At 43.4% G+C, this 13,983-nt stretch overlaps 10 non-coding genes and 3 pseudogenes across 10 annotated transcripts; all 13 read left to right on the plus strand.

The window, feature by feature from the left end:
• The first annotated feature begins 655 nt into the window (after positions 1–655).
• LOC142516574 (5S ribosomal RNA) lies at positions 656–773 on the plus strand. The gene has a single exon (XR_012812361.1). It is a non-coding gene; the product is annotated as a 5S ribosomal RNA (ribosomal RNA).
• A 683-nt stretch (positions 774–1,456) lies between these two features.
• On the plus strand, positions 1,457–1,575 carry LOC142517436 (5S ribosomal RNA). The gene has a single exon (XR_012813182.1). It is a non-coding gene; the product is annotated as a 5S ribosomal RNA (ribosomal RNA).
• A 1,699-nt stretch (positions 1,576–3,274) lies between these two features.
• On the plus strand, positions 3,275–3,392 carry LOC142517059 (5S ribosomal RNA). Its single transcript, XR_012812820.1, has one exon. It is a non-coding gene; the product is annotated as a 5S ribosomal RNA (ribosomal RNA).
• A 622-nt stretch (positions 3,393–4,014) lies between these two features.
• Positions 4,015–4,133, plus strand: LOC142512234 (5S ribosomal RNA; annotated as a pseudogene).
• Positions 4,134–4,796: 663 nt separating this feature from the next.
• On the plus strand, positions 4,797–4,914 carry LOC142507294 (5S ribosomal RNA). The gene has a single exon (XR_012805554.1). It is a non-coding gene; the product is annotated as a 5S ribosomal RNA (ribosomal RNA).
• Positions 4,915–5,593: 679 nt separating this feature from the next.
• On the plus strand, positions 5,594–5,711 carry LOC142512038 (5S ribosomal RNA; annotated as a pseudogene).
• Positions 5,712–6,392: 681 nt separating this feature from the next.
• On the plus strand, positions 6,393–6,511 carry LOC142507660 (5S ribosomal RNA). Its single transcript, XR_012805911.1, has one exon. It is a non-coding gene; the product is annotated as a 5S ribosomal RNA (ribosomal RNA).
• Positions 6,512–7,185: 674 nt separating this feature from the next.
• On the plus strand, positions 7,186–7,304 carry LOC142508296 (5S ribosomal RNA). The gene has a single exon (XR_012806517.1). It is a non-coding gene; the product is annotated as a 5S ribosomal RNA (ribosomal RNA).
• A 1,272-nt stretch (positions 7,305–8,576) lies between these two features.
• LOC142507728 (5S ribosomal RNA) lies at positions 8,577–8,695 on the plus strand. Its single transcript, XR_012805976.1, has one exon. It is a non-coding gene; the product is annotated as a 5S ribosomal RNA (ribosomal RNA).
• Positions 8,696–9,336: 641 nt separating this feature from the next.
• Positions 9,337–9,455, plus strand: LOC142506980 (5S ribosomal RNA). Its single transcript, XR_012805249.1, has one exon. It is a non-coding gene; the product is annotated as a 5S ribosomal RNA (ribosomal RNA).
• A 684-nt stretch (positions 9,456–10,139) lies between these two features.
• Positions 10,140–10,258, plus strand: LOC142516697 (5S ribosomal RNA). The gene has a single exon (XR_012812478.1). It is a non-coding gene; the product is annotated as a 5S ribosomal RNA (ribosomal RNA).
• A 617-nt stretch (positions 10,259–10,875) lies between these two features.
• On the plus strand, positions 10,876–10,994 carry LOC142512407 (5S ribosomal RNA; annotated as a pseudogene).
• A 941-nt stretch (positions 10,995–11,935) lies between these two features.
• Positions 11,936–12,054, plus strand: LOC142516130 (5S ribosomal RNA). The gene has a single exon (XR_012811942.1). It is a non-coding gene; the product is annotated as a 5S ribosomal RNA (ribosomal RNA).
• The last annotated feature ends 1,929 nt before the right edge of the window (positions 12,055–13,983 follow it).

Raw genomic sequence — 13,983 nt, forward strand, 5'->3', positions numbered from 1 at the left:
TTGTTGACAGACGATTTTCGGCTCAAATCATCTGAATCTCGATCGAGACCATATAAGACATGTGAAATCAACGTAGCTCGGGCACTGCCGGATTTGGACAAAATTTTTTCCTAATTTGATTGTAAACGGGCAAACGAACGAGACTCATAACTCCGTAACGAGGTGGCGAGATTTTAGCTGATTTCCTTTTCTAAGACCCTATAATTTGCGATTTTACGCTTCTGTTAAGATTCCGTTTCCTCGAGAAATCCGCTAATAAAGTCCGAAATTCGATTCCGGTTCCATTTTATCGTATCCCAGGTATAATAATAGCTTTACATTCGCTATTTTCTTCTTCTTTTTTTCTATTTTCTGGGAACATTTAGCGATTTTTGTTGTCGTGAGTCGGTTCTGTGCGGAAGGGAATGATGCAGATTACTCCGGAGACGGTTAACTTTTTAAAAACAATTATTTCGACTGTTTTAGCCATAATTTACGTAAACGGTCGCGTCACGAGGACTTCCAAAGAAGGTCACCCATCCTAGCTCTGCCATCGCGCGAGAACGCTTAACTTCATGGTTCTGATTGGGCCAGAGCAGTGCCGCGTGTTGTCCATCGTCGCCCGCTCCACACGTACTCGAGAGATATAAGAAGAATAAACATCCCACTCAATGTCGGGTGCGATCATACCAGCACTAATGCACCGGATCCCATCAGAACTCCGATGTTAAGCGTGCTTGGGCAAGAGCAGTACTAGGCTGGGTGACCCCTTGGAAGTCCTCGTGTTGCACCCCTTTTCGTGATTTTCTATTTTTGATTACTTGTTGACAGCCAATTTTCGGCTCAAATCATCTGAATCTCGATCGGGACCAGATAAGGCATGTGAAATCAACGTAGCTCGGGAACTGCCGGATTTGGAAAAAATTGTAGCCTAATTTGATTGTAAACGGGCAAACGAACGAGACTCATTACTCCGCAATGAGCTGACGAGATTTTAGCCGAATTCCTTCTCTAAGACCCTCTAATTTGCGATTTTCTGCTTTTGTTAAGCTTCCGTTTCATCGAGAAATCCGCGTAGGAAGTTCGAAATTCGATTTCGGTTCCATTTTATCTTATCTCAGGCATAATAATAGCTTTACATTCGTTATTTTATTATTCATAATTTTTTTCTATTTTCTGGGAACATTTAGCGATTTTTGTTGTCGTGAGCCGGTTCTGTTCGGTAGGGTATGACGCAGATTACTCCGGAGACGGTTAACTCATTAAAAACAATTATTTCGACTGTTTTTTCCATAATTTACGTAAACAGTCGCGACACAAGGACTTCTGAGGGAGGTCACCCATCCTAGCTCTGCCATCATGCCAGAACGCTTAACTTCATGGTTCTGATTGGGCAAGAGAAGTGCCGGGTGTTGTCCATCGCCGTCCGCTCCACACGTACTCGAGGGATATAAGAATAAAAATCCCACTGAATGTCGAGTGCGATTATACCAGCACTAATGCACCGGATCCCATCAGAACCCCGAAGTTAAGCGTGCTTGGGCGAAAGCAGTACTAGGATGGGTGACCCATTAAGAAGTCCTCGTGTTGCACTCCTTTTCGTGTTTTTCTATTTTTGATTACTTGTTGACAGACGATTTTCGGCTCAAATCATCTGAATCTCGATCGGGACAAAATGAGACATTCTTATTTTTTTTTCTATTTTCTAGGAACATTTAGCGATTTTTGTTGTTGTGAGCCGGTTCTGTGCGGAAGGGTATGACTCAGATTACTCCGGAGACGATTAACTAATAAATAACAATTATTTCGACTGTTTTAGCCATAATTTAAGTAAACGATCGCGACACGAGGACTTCCCAGGGAGGTCACCCATCCTAGCTCTTCCATCGCGCCAGAACGCTTAACTTCAAGGTTCTTATTGAGCGAGAGCAGTGCCGCGTGTTGTCCATCGCCGCCCGCTCCACACGTACTCGAGGTATATAAGAATACAAATCCCTCTCAATGTTGGGTGCGATCATACCAGCACTAATGCACCGGATCCCATCAGAACTCCGAAGTTAAGCGTGCTTGGGCAAGAGCAGTACTATTATGGGTGAGCCGCTTCTGTACGGAAGGGTATGACACAAATTAGTCCGGAGACGTTTAACTCATTAAAAACAATTATTTCGACTGTTTTACCTATAATTTACATAAGGAGTCGTGACACGAGGACTTCCCAGGGAGGTCACCCATCCTAGCTCTGCCATCGCGCCAGAACGCTTAACTTCATGGTTATGATTGGGCGAGAGAAGTGCCGCGTGTTGTCCATCGCCGCCCGCTCCACACGTACTCGAGAGCAGTACTAGGATGGGTGACCCCCTTGGAAGTCCTCGGGTTGCACCCCTTTTCGTGTTTTTCTATTATTGATTACTTGTTGACAGACGATTTTCGGCTCAAATCATCTGAATCTCGGTCGGGACCAGATTAGACATGTGAAATCAACGTAGATCGGGCACTGCCGGATTTGGACAAAATTGTAGGCTAATTTGATTGTAAACGGGCAAACGAACGAGACTCATTACTCCGCAATGAGCTGGCGAGATTTTAGCCGAATTCCTTCTCTAAGACCCTCTAATTTGCGATTTTCCGCTTCTGTTAATTATCCGTTTCCTAATGAAATCCGCTTAGGAAGTTCGAAATTCGATTCATGTTCCATTTTATCATATCCCAGGCATAATATAAGCTTTACCTTCGCTATTTTCTTCTTTTATTTTTTTTTGTATTTTTGGGAACATTTAGCAATTTTTGTTGTCGTGAGCCGGTTCAGTGCGGAAGGGTATAACGTAGATTACTCCGGAGACGGTTAACTCATTAAAAATAATTATTTCGACTATTTAGCCATAATTTACGTAAACGGTCGCGACACGAGGACTGCCCAGGGAGGTCACCTATCCTAGCTCTGCCATCGCGCCAGAACGCTTAACGCTTAATTTCGTTTCCTGGAGAAATCCGCTTAGGTAGTTCAAAATTTGATTCCGTTTCCATTTTATCGTATCCCAGGCATAATAGTAGCTTTACATTCGACTCTTTTAGTCATAATTTAAAAAACAATTATTTCGACTCTTTTAGTCATAATTTACGTACACGGTCGCGACAAGAGGTTTGCCCAGGGAGGTCACCCATCCTCGCTCTGCCATCGCGCCTGAACGCTTAACTTCATGGTTCTGATTGGGCGAGAGAAGTGCCGCGTGTTGTCTATCGCCGCCCGCTCCACATGTACTCGAGGGATATAAGAATAAACATCCCACTCAATGTCGGGTGCGATCATACCAGCACTAATGCACCGGATCTCATCAGAACTCCGAAGTTAAGCGTTCTTGGCGAGAGCAGTACTATGATGGGTGACCCCCTGGGAAGTCCTCGTGTTGCACCCCTAATCGTGTTTTTTTATTTTTGATTGCTTGCTGACAGACTATTTTCGGTTCAAATAATCTGAATCTCTATCGGGACCAGATAAAACATGTGAAATCAACGTAGCTCGAGAAATGCCGGATTTGGACAAAATTGTACACTAATTTGATTGTAAACGGGCAAAGGAACGAGACTCATTGCGATTTTCTGCTTCTGTTAAGTTTCCGTTTCCTCGAGAAATTCGCTTAGGAAGTCGAAATTCGATTCCATTTCCATTTTATCGTATCCCAGGCATAATAATAGCATTACATTCGCTATTTTCTTCTTTTTATTTTTTTTTGTTTTTCTGGGAACATTTAGCGATTTTTGTTGTAGTGAGCCGGTTATGTGCGAAAGGGTATGACACAGATTACTCCGTGGATAGTTAACTCATTAAAAACAATTATTTCGATTGTTTTAACCATAATTTACGTAAACGGTCGCGACACGAGGACTTCCCTGGGAGGTCACCCATCCTAACTCTGCCATCAGCCAGAACGCTTAACTTCATGGTTCTGATTGGGCTAGAGCAGTGCCGCGTATTGTCCATCGCCGCCTGCTCCACACGTACTCGAGGATATAAGAATAAACATCCCACTCAATGTCGGGTGCGATCGTACCAGCCCTAATGCACCAGATCCCATCGAAACTCTGAAGTTAAGCGTGATTGGGCGAGAGCAGTACTAGGATGGGTGACCCCCTAGGATGTCCTTGTTTTGCAACCCTTTTCGTGTTTTTCAATTTTTGATTACTTGTTGACTGACGATTTTCGGCTCAAATCATCTGAATCTCGATCGGGACCAGATAAGACATGTGAAATAAACGTAGCTCGGGCACTGCCGGATTTGAACAAAATTGTAGGCTAATTTGATTGTAAACGGGCAAACGAACGAGACTCATTACTCCGCAACGAGGTTGCGAGATTTTAGCCGAACTCCTTCTCTAAGACCCTCTAAATTGCGATTTTCCGCTTTTGTTAAGCTTCTGTTTTCTCGAGTAATCAGCTTAGGAAGTCCGAAATTCGATTCCGGTTCCATTTTATCGTATCCCAGGCATAATAATAGCTTTACATTCGTTATTTTCTTCTTCTTATTTTTTTTCTATTTTCTGGGAACATTTAGCGATTTTTGTTGTCGTGAGCCGGTTCTGTGCGGAAGGGTATGACACAGATTACTCCGGAAATGGTTAACTCAGTAAAAACAATTATTTCGACTGTTTAAGCAATAATTTACGTAAACGGTCGGAGGTCACCCATCCTAGCTCTTCCATCGCGACAGAACGCTTTACTTCATGGTTCTGATTGGGCTTAAGCAGTGCCGAGTGTTGTCCATCGCCGCCCGCTCCACACGTACTCGAGAGATATAAGAATAAACATCCTACTCAATGTCGGGTGCGATCATACCAGCACTAATGCACCGCATCCCATCAGAACTCCGAAGTTAAGCATGCTTGGGCGAGAGCAGTACTAGGATAGGTGACCCCTGGGAAGTCCTCGTGTTGCACCCCATTTCGTGTTTTTCTATTTTTGATTACTTGTTGACAGACGATTTTCGGCTCAAATCATCTGAATCTCGATCGAGACCATATAAAACATGTGAAATCAACGTAGCTCGGGCACTGCCGGATTTGGACAAAATTTTTTCCTAATTTGATTGTAAACGGGCAAACGAACGAGACTCATAACTCCGTAACGAGGTGGCGAGATTTTAGCTGATTTCCTTTTCTAAGACCCTCTAATTTGCGATTTTACGCTTCTGTTAGGATTCCGTTTCCTCGAGAAATCCGCTAATAAAGTCTGAAATTCGATTCCGGTTCCATTTTATCGTATCCCGGGTATAATAATAGCTTTACATTCGCTATTTTCTTCTTCTTTTTTTCTATTTTCTGAGAACATTTAGCGATTTTTGTTGTCGTGAGTCGGTTCTGTGCAGAAGGGAATGATGCAAATTACTCCGGAGACGGTTAACTTTTTAAAAACAATTATTTCGACTGTTTTAGCCATAATTTACGTAAACGATCGCGTCACGAGGACTTCCAAGGAAGGTCACCCATCCTAGCTCTGCCATCGCGCCAGAACGCTTAACTTCATGGTTCTGATTGGGCCAGAGCAGTGCCGCGTGTTGTCCATCGTCGCCCGCTCCACACGTACTCGAGAGATATAAGAATAAACATCCCACTCAATGTCGGGTGCGATCGTACCAGCCCTAATGCACCAGATCCCATCGAAACTCTGAAGTTAAGCGTGATTGGGCGAGAGCAGTACTAGGCTGGGTGACCCCTTGGAAGTCCTCATGTTGCACCCCTTTTCGTGATTTTCTATTTTTGATTACTTGTTGACAGCCAATTTTCGGCTCAAATCATCTGAATCTCGATCGGGACCAGATAAGGCATGTGAAATCAACGTAGCTCGGGAACTGCCGGATTTGGAAAAATTGTACCCTAATTTGATTGTAAACGGGCAAACGAACGAGACTCATTACTCCGCAATGAGCTGACGAGATTTTAGCCGAATTGCTTCTCTAAGACCCTCTAATTTGCGATTTTCTGCTTTTGTTAAGCTTCCGTTTCATCGAGAAATCCGCGTAGGAAGTTCGAAATTCGATTCCGGTTCCATTTTATCGTATCCCAGGCATAATAATAGCTTTACATTCGCTATTTTCTTCTTCTTAATTTTTTCTATTTTCTGGGAACATTTGGCGATTTTTGTTGTCGTGAGCCGGTTCTGTGCAGCAGTGTATGAGGTAGATTACTCCGGATTCGATTAACTCATTAAAAACAATTATTTCAACTGTTTTAGCCATAATTTACGTAAACGGTCGCGACACGAGGACTTCCCTGGGAGGTCACCCATCATAGCTCTGCCATCGCGCTAGAACGCTTAACTTCATGGTTCTGATTAGGCTAGAGCAGTGCCGCGTGTTGTCCATCGTCGCACGCTCCACACGTACTCGAAAGATATAAGAATAAAAATCGCACTCAATGTCTGGTGCGATCATACCAGCACTAATGCACTGGATCCCATCAGAACTCCGAAGTTAAGCGTGCTTGGGCGAGAGCAATACTAGGATGGGTGACCCCCTTGGAAGTCGTAGTGTTGCACCCCTTTTCGTGTTTTTCTATTTTTGATTACTTGTTGACAGACGATTTTCGGCTCAAATCATCTGAATCTCGATCGGGACCAGATAGGACATGTGAAATCAACGTAGCTCGGGCACTGCCGGATTTGGACAAAATTGTAGGCTAATTTGATTGTAAACGGGCAAACGGACGAGACTCATTGCGGACTGGCGAGATTTTAGCCGAATTTCATCTCTAAGACCCTCTAATTTGCGATTTTCCGCTTCTGTTAAGCTTCCGTTTCCTCGAAAAATCTGCTTAGGAAGTTCGAAATTCGACTCCGGTTCCATTTTATCGTATCTCAGTCATAGTAATAGCTTTACATTCGCTATTTTCCTATTCTTATTTTTTTTCTATTTTCTAGAAACATTTTTCGATTTTTGTTATCGTGAGCCGGTTCTGTGCAGAAGGGTATGACGCAGATTACTCTGGAGACGGTTAACTCATTAAAAACAATTATTTCGACTTTTTTAGCCATAATTTACGTAAACGGTCGCGACACGAGGAATTCCCGGTAGGTGACCCATCCTAGCTCTGCCATCGCGCCAGAACGCTTAATTTCATGGTTTTGATTGGGCGAGAGCAGTGCCGCTTGTTGTCTATCGCCGCCCGCTACACACGTACTCGAGGAATATAAGAATAATCAACCCACTCAATGTCGGGTGCGATCATAACAGCACTAATGCACCGGATCCCATTAGAACTTCGAAGTTAAGCATGCTTGGGCGAGACCAGTACTAGGATGGGCGACCCCCTGGGAAGTCGTCGTGTTGCACCCCCTTTTTTTTTTCTATTTTTGATAACTTGTTGACAGACGATTTTTGGCTCAAATCATCTGAATCTCGATCGGAACCAGATAAGACATGTGAAATCAACTTGGCTCGGGCACTGCCGGATTTGGACAAAATTGTAGGCTAATTTGATTGTAAACGGGCAAACGAACGAGACTCATTACTCCGCAATGAGCTGGCGAGATTTTAGCCGAATTTCTTCTTTAAGACCCTCTAATTTGCGATTTTCCGCTTCTGTTAATCTTTCGTTTCCTCGAGAAATCTGCTTAGAAAGTCCGAAATTCGATTCCAGTTCTATTTTATCGTATCTCAGCCATAATAATAGCTTTACATTCGCTATTTTCTTATTCTTATTTTTTTTCTATTTTCTGAGAACATTTAGCGATTTTTGTTGTCGTGAGCTGGTTCTGTGCGGAAGGGTATGACGCGGATTACTCCGGAGATGGTTAACTCATTAAAAACAATTATTTCGATTGTTTTAGCCATAATTTACGTAAACGGTCGCGACACGAGGACTTCCCATGGAGGTCACCCATCCTAGCTCTGCAATCGTGCCAGAACCCTTAAGAAGTCCTCATGTTGTACCTCCGTTCGTGTTTTTCTATTTTTGATTAATTGTTGACAGACGATTTTCGGCTCAAATCATCTGAATCTTGATCTGGACCAGATAAGACATGTGAAATCAACGTAGCTCGGGCACTGTCCGATTTGGACAAAATTGTAGCGTAATTTGATTGCAAACGGGCAAACGAACGAGACTCATTGCGGACTGGCGAGATTTTAGCCGAATTTCTTCTCTAAGACCCTCTAATTTGCGATTTTCCGCTTCTGTTAAGCTTCCGTTTCCTCGAGAAATCTGCTTAGGAAGTCCGAAATTCGATTCCGGTTCCATTTTATCGTATCGCAGGCATAATAATAGATTTACATTCGCTATTTTCTTATTCTTATTTTTTTTTCTATTTTCTGGGAACATTTAGCGATTTTTGTTTTCGTGAGCCGGTTCTGTGCGGAAGGGTATGACGCAGATTACTCCGGAGATGGTTAACTCATTAAAAACAATTATTTCGACTATTTTAGCTATAATTTACGTAAACGGTCTCGACACGAGGACTTCCCAGGAGGTCCATCCTAGCTCTGCCATCGCGCCAGAATGCTTAACTTCATGGTTCTGATTGGGCGAGAGCAGTGCCGCGTGTTGTCCATCGCCGCCAGCTCCACACGTACTCTAGGGATACAAGAATAAACATCCCACTCAAAGTCGGGTGCGATCGTACCAGCACTAATGCACCGGATTCCATTAGAACTCCGAAGTTCAGCGTGCTTGGACGAGAGCATTACTAGGATGGGTGACCCCCTGGGAAGTACTCGTGTTGCACCCCTTTTCGTGTTTTTCTATTTTTGATTACTTGTTGACAGATGATTTTCGGATTAAATCATCTGAATCTCGATGGATCAGATAAGACATGTGAATTGTAGGCTAGTTTGATTGTAAACGGGCAAACGAACGAGACTCATTGCCTTGCAATGAGCTGGCGAGATTTTAGCCGAATTTCTTCTCTAAGACCCTTTAATTTTCGATTTTCTGCTTCTGTTAAACTTTCGTTTCCTCGAGAAATCCGCTTAGGAAGTCCGAAATTCGATTCCGATTCCATTTTATCGTATCCCAAGCATAATAATAGCTATACATTCGCTATTTTATTATTCTTATTTTTTCTATTTTCTGGGAACATTTAGCGATTTTTGTTGTCGTGAGCCGGTTCTGTGCGTAAGGGTATGACGCAAATTACTCCGGAGACGGTTAACTCATTAAAAACAATTATCTCTACTGTTTTAGCAATAATTTACGTAAACGGTCGCGACACGAGAACTTCCCAGGGAGGTCACCCACCCTAGCTCCGCAATCGTGCCAGAACGCTTAACTTCATGGTTCTGTTGGGCGAGAGCAGTGCCGCGTGTTGTCTATCGCCGCCCTCTCCACTCGTACTCGAGGGATATAAGAATAAAACTCCCACTCAATGTCGGGTGCGATAATACCAGCACTAATGCACCGGATCCCATCAGAACTCAGAAGTTAAGCGTGCTTGGTCGAGAGCAGTACTAGGATGGGTGAACCCCTGGGAAGTCCTCGTGTTGCACCTCTTTTCCTGTTTTTCTATTTTTGATTACTTGTTGACATACGATTTTCGGCTCAAATCATCTGAATCTCGATTGTGACAAAATAAGACATGTGAAATCAACGTAGCTCGGGCACTGTCGGATTTGGACAAAATTGTAGCCTAATTTGATTGTAAACGGGCAAACGAACGAGAGTCTTTGCTCCGCAATGAGCTGGCGAGATTTTAGCCGAATTTCTTCTCTAAGACTCTCTAATTTGCGATTTTCCGCTTCTGTTAAGCTTCCGTTTCCTCGAGAAATCCGCTTAGGAAGTCCGAAATTCGATTTCGGTTCCATTTTATCGTATCTCAGGCATAATAATAGTTTTACATTCGCTATTTTCTTATTCTTATTTTTTTTTTTATTTTCTGGGGACATTTAGAGATTTATGTTGTCGTGAGCCGGTTCTGTGCGGAAGTAAATGACGGAGATTACTCCGGAGACGGTTAACTCATTAAAAACAATTATTTCGACTGTTTTATCCATAATTTACGTAAACGGTAGCGACACGAGGACTTCCTAGGGAGGTCACCCATCCTAGCTCTGCCATCGCGCTAGAGCGCTTAACTTCATGGTTCTGATTGGGCGAGAGCAGTGCCGCGTGTTGTCCATAGCCGCCCGCTCCACACGTACTCGAGGGATATAAGAATAAACATCCCACTCAATGTCGGGTCCGATCATACCAGCACTAATGCACCGGATCCCTTCAGAACTCCGATGTTAAGCGTGCTTGGGCGAGAGCAGTACTAGGATGGGTCACCCCGTGGGAAGTCCTCGTGTTGCACCCTTTTTCGTGTTTTTCTATTTTGGATTACTTGTTGACAGACGATTTTCGGCTCAAATCATCTGAATCTCGATCGGGACCATATATTTTTGATTACTTGTTGACAAACGAACGATATTTATTACCCCGCAACGAGGTGGCGAGATTTTAGCCGAATTCCTTCTCTACGACCCTTTAATTTGCGATTTTCCGCTGCTGTTAAGCTTCCGTTTCCTCGAGAAATCCGCTTAGGAAGTCCAAAATTCGATTCCGGTTCCATTTTATCGTATCCCGACACAATAATAGCTTTACATTCGCTATTTTCTTCTTTTTTTTTTCTATTTTCTGGGAACATTTAGCGATTTTTGTTGTCGTGAGCCAGTTCTGTGCGGAAGGGTATGACGAAGATTACTCCGGAGATGGTTAACTCATTAAAAACAATTATTTCGACTGTTTTAGCCATAATTTACGTAAATGGTCGCGACACGAGAACTTCCCAGGAGGTCCATCCTCGCTCTGCCATCGCGCCAGAATGCTTAACTTCATGGTTCTGATTGGGCGAGAGCAGTGCCGCGTGTTGTCCATCGCCGCCAGCTCCACACGTACTCGAGGGATATAAGAATAATTATCCCACTCAATGTCGGGTGCGATCATAGCAACACTAATGCATCGGATCCCATCAGAACTTTGAAGTTCAGCGTGCTTGGACGAGAGCAGTACTAGGATGGGTGACCCCCTGGTAAGTCCTCGTGTTGAACCCCTTTTCGTGTTTTTCTATTTTTGATTACTTCTTGACAGACTATTTTCGGATCAAATCATCTGAATCTCGATCGTGACCAGAAAAGACATGTGAAATTAACGTAGCTCGGGCACTGCCTGATTTGGACAAAATTGTAGGCTAGGGCTGCCATCGCGCCAGAACGCTTAACTTCATGGTTCTGATTGGGCGAGAGCAGTGCCGCGTGTTGTCCATCGCCCCTCGATGGGTGACCCCCTGGGAAGTCCTCGTGATGCACCCATTTTCTTTTTTTTCTATTTTTGATTACTTGTTGAAAGACGATTTTGAGCTCAATTCATCTGAACCACGATCGGGACCAGATAAGACATGTGAAATCAACGTGGCTCGGGCACTGCCGGATTTGGACAAAATTGTAGCCTAATTTGATTGTAAACGGGCAAATGAACGAGACTCATTACTCCGCAATGAGCTGGAGAGATTTTTGTCGAATTCCTTCTCTAAGACCCTCTAATTTGCGAATTTTCGCTTCTGTTAAGCTTCCGTTTCCTCGATAAATCCGTTTAGAAAGTCCGAAATTCGATTCTGGCTTCATTTTATCGTATCCCAGGCATAATAATAGCTTTACATTCGCTATTTTCTTCTTCTTATTTTTTTTCTATTTTATGTGAACATTTAGCGATTTTTGTTGTCGTGAGCCGGTTCTGTGCGGAAGGGTATGACGCAGATTACTCCGGAGAAGGTTGACTATTTAAAAACAATTATTTCGACTATTTTAGCTATAATTTACGTAAACGGTCGCGACACGAGGGTTTCCCAGGGAGGTCACCCATCCTAGCCCTGCCATCACGCCAGAACGCTTAACTTCATGGTTCTGATTGGGCGAGAGCAGTGCCGCGTGTTGTACATCGCCGCCTGCTACACACGTACTCGAGGGATATAAGAATAAACATCCCACTCAATGTCGGGTGCGATCATACCAGCACTAATGCACCGGATCCCACAAGAACTCCGAAGTTAAGCGTGCTTGGGCGAGAGCAATACTAGAATGGGTGACCCCCTTGGAAGTCCTCGTGTTGCACCCCTTTTCGTATTTTTCTATTTTTGATTACTTGTTGACAGACGATTTTCGGCTCAAATCATCTGAATCTGGATCAAGACCAGATAAGACATGTGAAATCAACGTAGCTCGTGTACTGCCGGATTGGGACAAAATTGTAGGCTAATTCGATTGTAAACGGGCAAACGAACGAGTCTCATTACTCCGCAATGAGCTGGAGAGATTTTAGCTGAATTCCTTCTCTAAGACCCTCTAATTTGCGATTTTCCGCTTCGGTTAAGCTTCCGTTTCCTCGAGAAATCTTTTTAGGAATTCCGAAATTCGATTCTGGTTCCATTTTATCGTATCCCAGGCATAATAATAGCTTTACATTCGCTACTTTTTTTCTTCTTAATTTTTTTTCTATTTTCTGGGAACATTTAGCGATTTTTGTTGTCGTAAGCCGGTTTTGTGCGGAAGGTTATGACGCAGATTACTCCGGAGATGGTTAACTCATTAAAAACAATTATTTCAACAGTTTTAGCGATAATTTATGTAAACGGTCACGACATGAGGACTTTCCAGGGAGGTCTCCCATCCTAGCTCTGCCATCGCGCCAGAACGCTTAACTTCATGGTTCTGATTGGGCGAGAGCAGTGCCGCGTGTTGTCCATCGCCCCTCGATGGGTGACCCCCTGGGAAGTCCTCGTGATGCACCCATTTTCTTTTTTTTCTATTTTTGATTACTTGTTGAAAGACGATTTTGGGCTCAAATCATCTGAACCACGATCGGGACCAGATAAGACATGTGAAATCAACGTTGCTCGGGCACTGCCGGATTTGGACAAAATTGTAGCCTAATTTGATTGTAAACGGGCAAACGAACGAGACTCATTACTCCGCAATGAGCTGGAGAGATTTTTGCCGAATTCCTTCTCTAAGACCCTCTAATTTGCGAATTTCCGCTTCTGTTAAGCTTCAGTTTCCTCGATAAATCCGTTTAGAAAGTCCGAAATTCGATTCTGGCTTCATTTTATCGTATCCCAGGCATAATAATAGCTTTACATTCGCTATTTTCTTCTTCTTATTTTTTTTCTATTTTATGTGAACATTTAGCGATTTTTGTTGTTGTGAGCCGGTTCTGTGCGGAAGGGTATGACGCAGATTACTCCGGAGAAGGTTGACTATTTAAAAACAATTATTTCGACTATTTTAGCTATAATTTAAGTAAACGGTCGTGACACGAGGGTTTCCCAGGGAGGTCACCCATCCTAGCTCTGCCATCGCGCCAGAACGCTTAACTTCATGGTTCTGATTGGGCGAGAGCAGTGCCGCGTATTGTCCATCGCCGCCCGCTCCACACGTACTCGAGGGATATAAGAATAAACATCCCACACAATGTCGGGTGCGATCATACCAGCACTAATGCACCGGATCCCATCAGAACTCCGAACTTAAGCGTGCTAGGATGGGTGACCGCCTGGGAAGTCCTCGTGTTGCACCCCTTTTCGTGTTTTTCTATTTTTGATTACTTGTTGACAGATGATTTTCGGCTCAAATAATCTTTATCACGATTGGGACCAGATAAGACATGTGAAATCAACGTAGCTCGGGCACTGCCGGATTTGGACAAAATTGAAGCCTAATTTGATTGTAAACGGGAAAACGAACGAGAATCATTACTCCGCAAGGAGCTGGCGAGATTTTAGCCGAATTCCATCTCTAAGACCCTCTAATTTGCGATTTTCCGCTTCTGTTAAGCTTCCATTTCCTCGAGAAATCCGCTTAGCAAGTTCTAAATTCGATTTCTGTTCCATTTTATCGTATTAGAGGCATAATAATAGCTTTACATTTGCTATTTTTTCTTCTCAATTTTTTTTTCTATTTTCTGGGAACATTTAGCGATTTTTGTTGTCTTGAGCAGTTTCTGTGCGGAAGGGTATGACGCATATTACTCCGAAGACGGTTGACTCAT

Source organism: Primulina tabacum, chromosome 10 (genome assembly GCF_025594145.1).
Source record: "Primulina tabacum isolate GXHZ01 chromosome 10, ASM2559414v2, whole genome shotgun sequence".
In the NCBI taxonomy this organism is placed as follows: domain Eukaryota; kingdom Viridiplantae; phylum Streptophyta; class Magnoliopsida; order Lamiales; family Gesneriaceae; genus Primulina; species Primulina tabacum.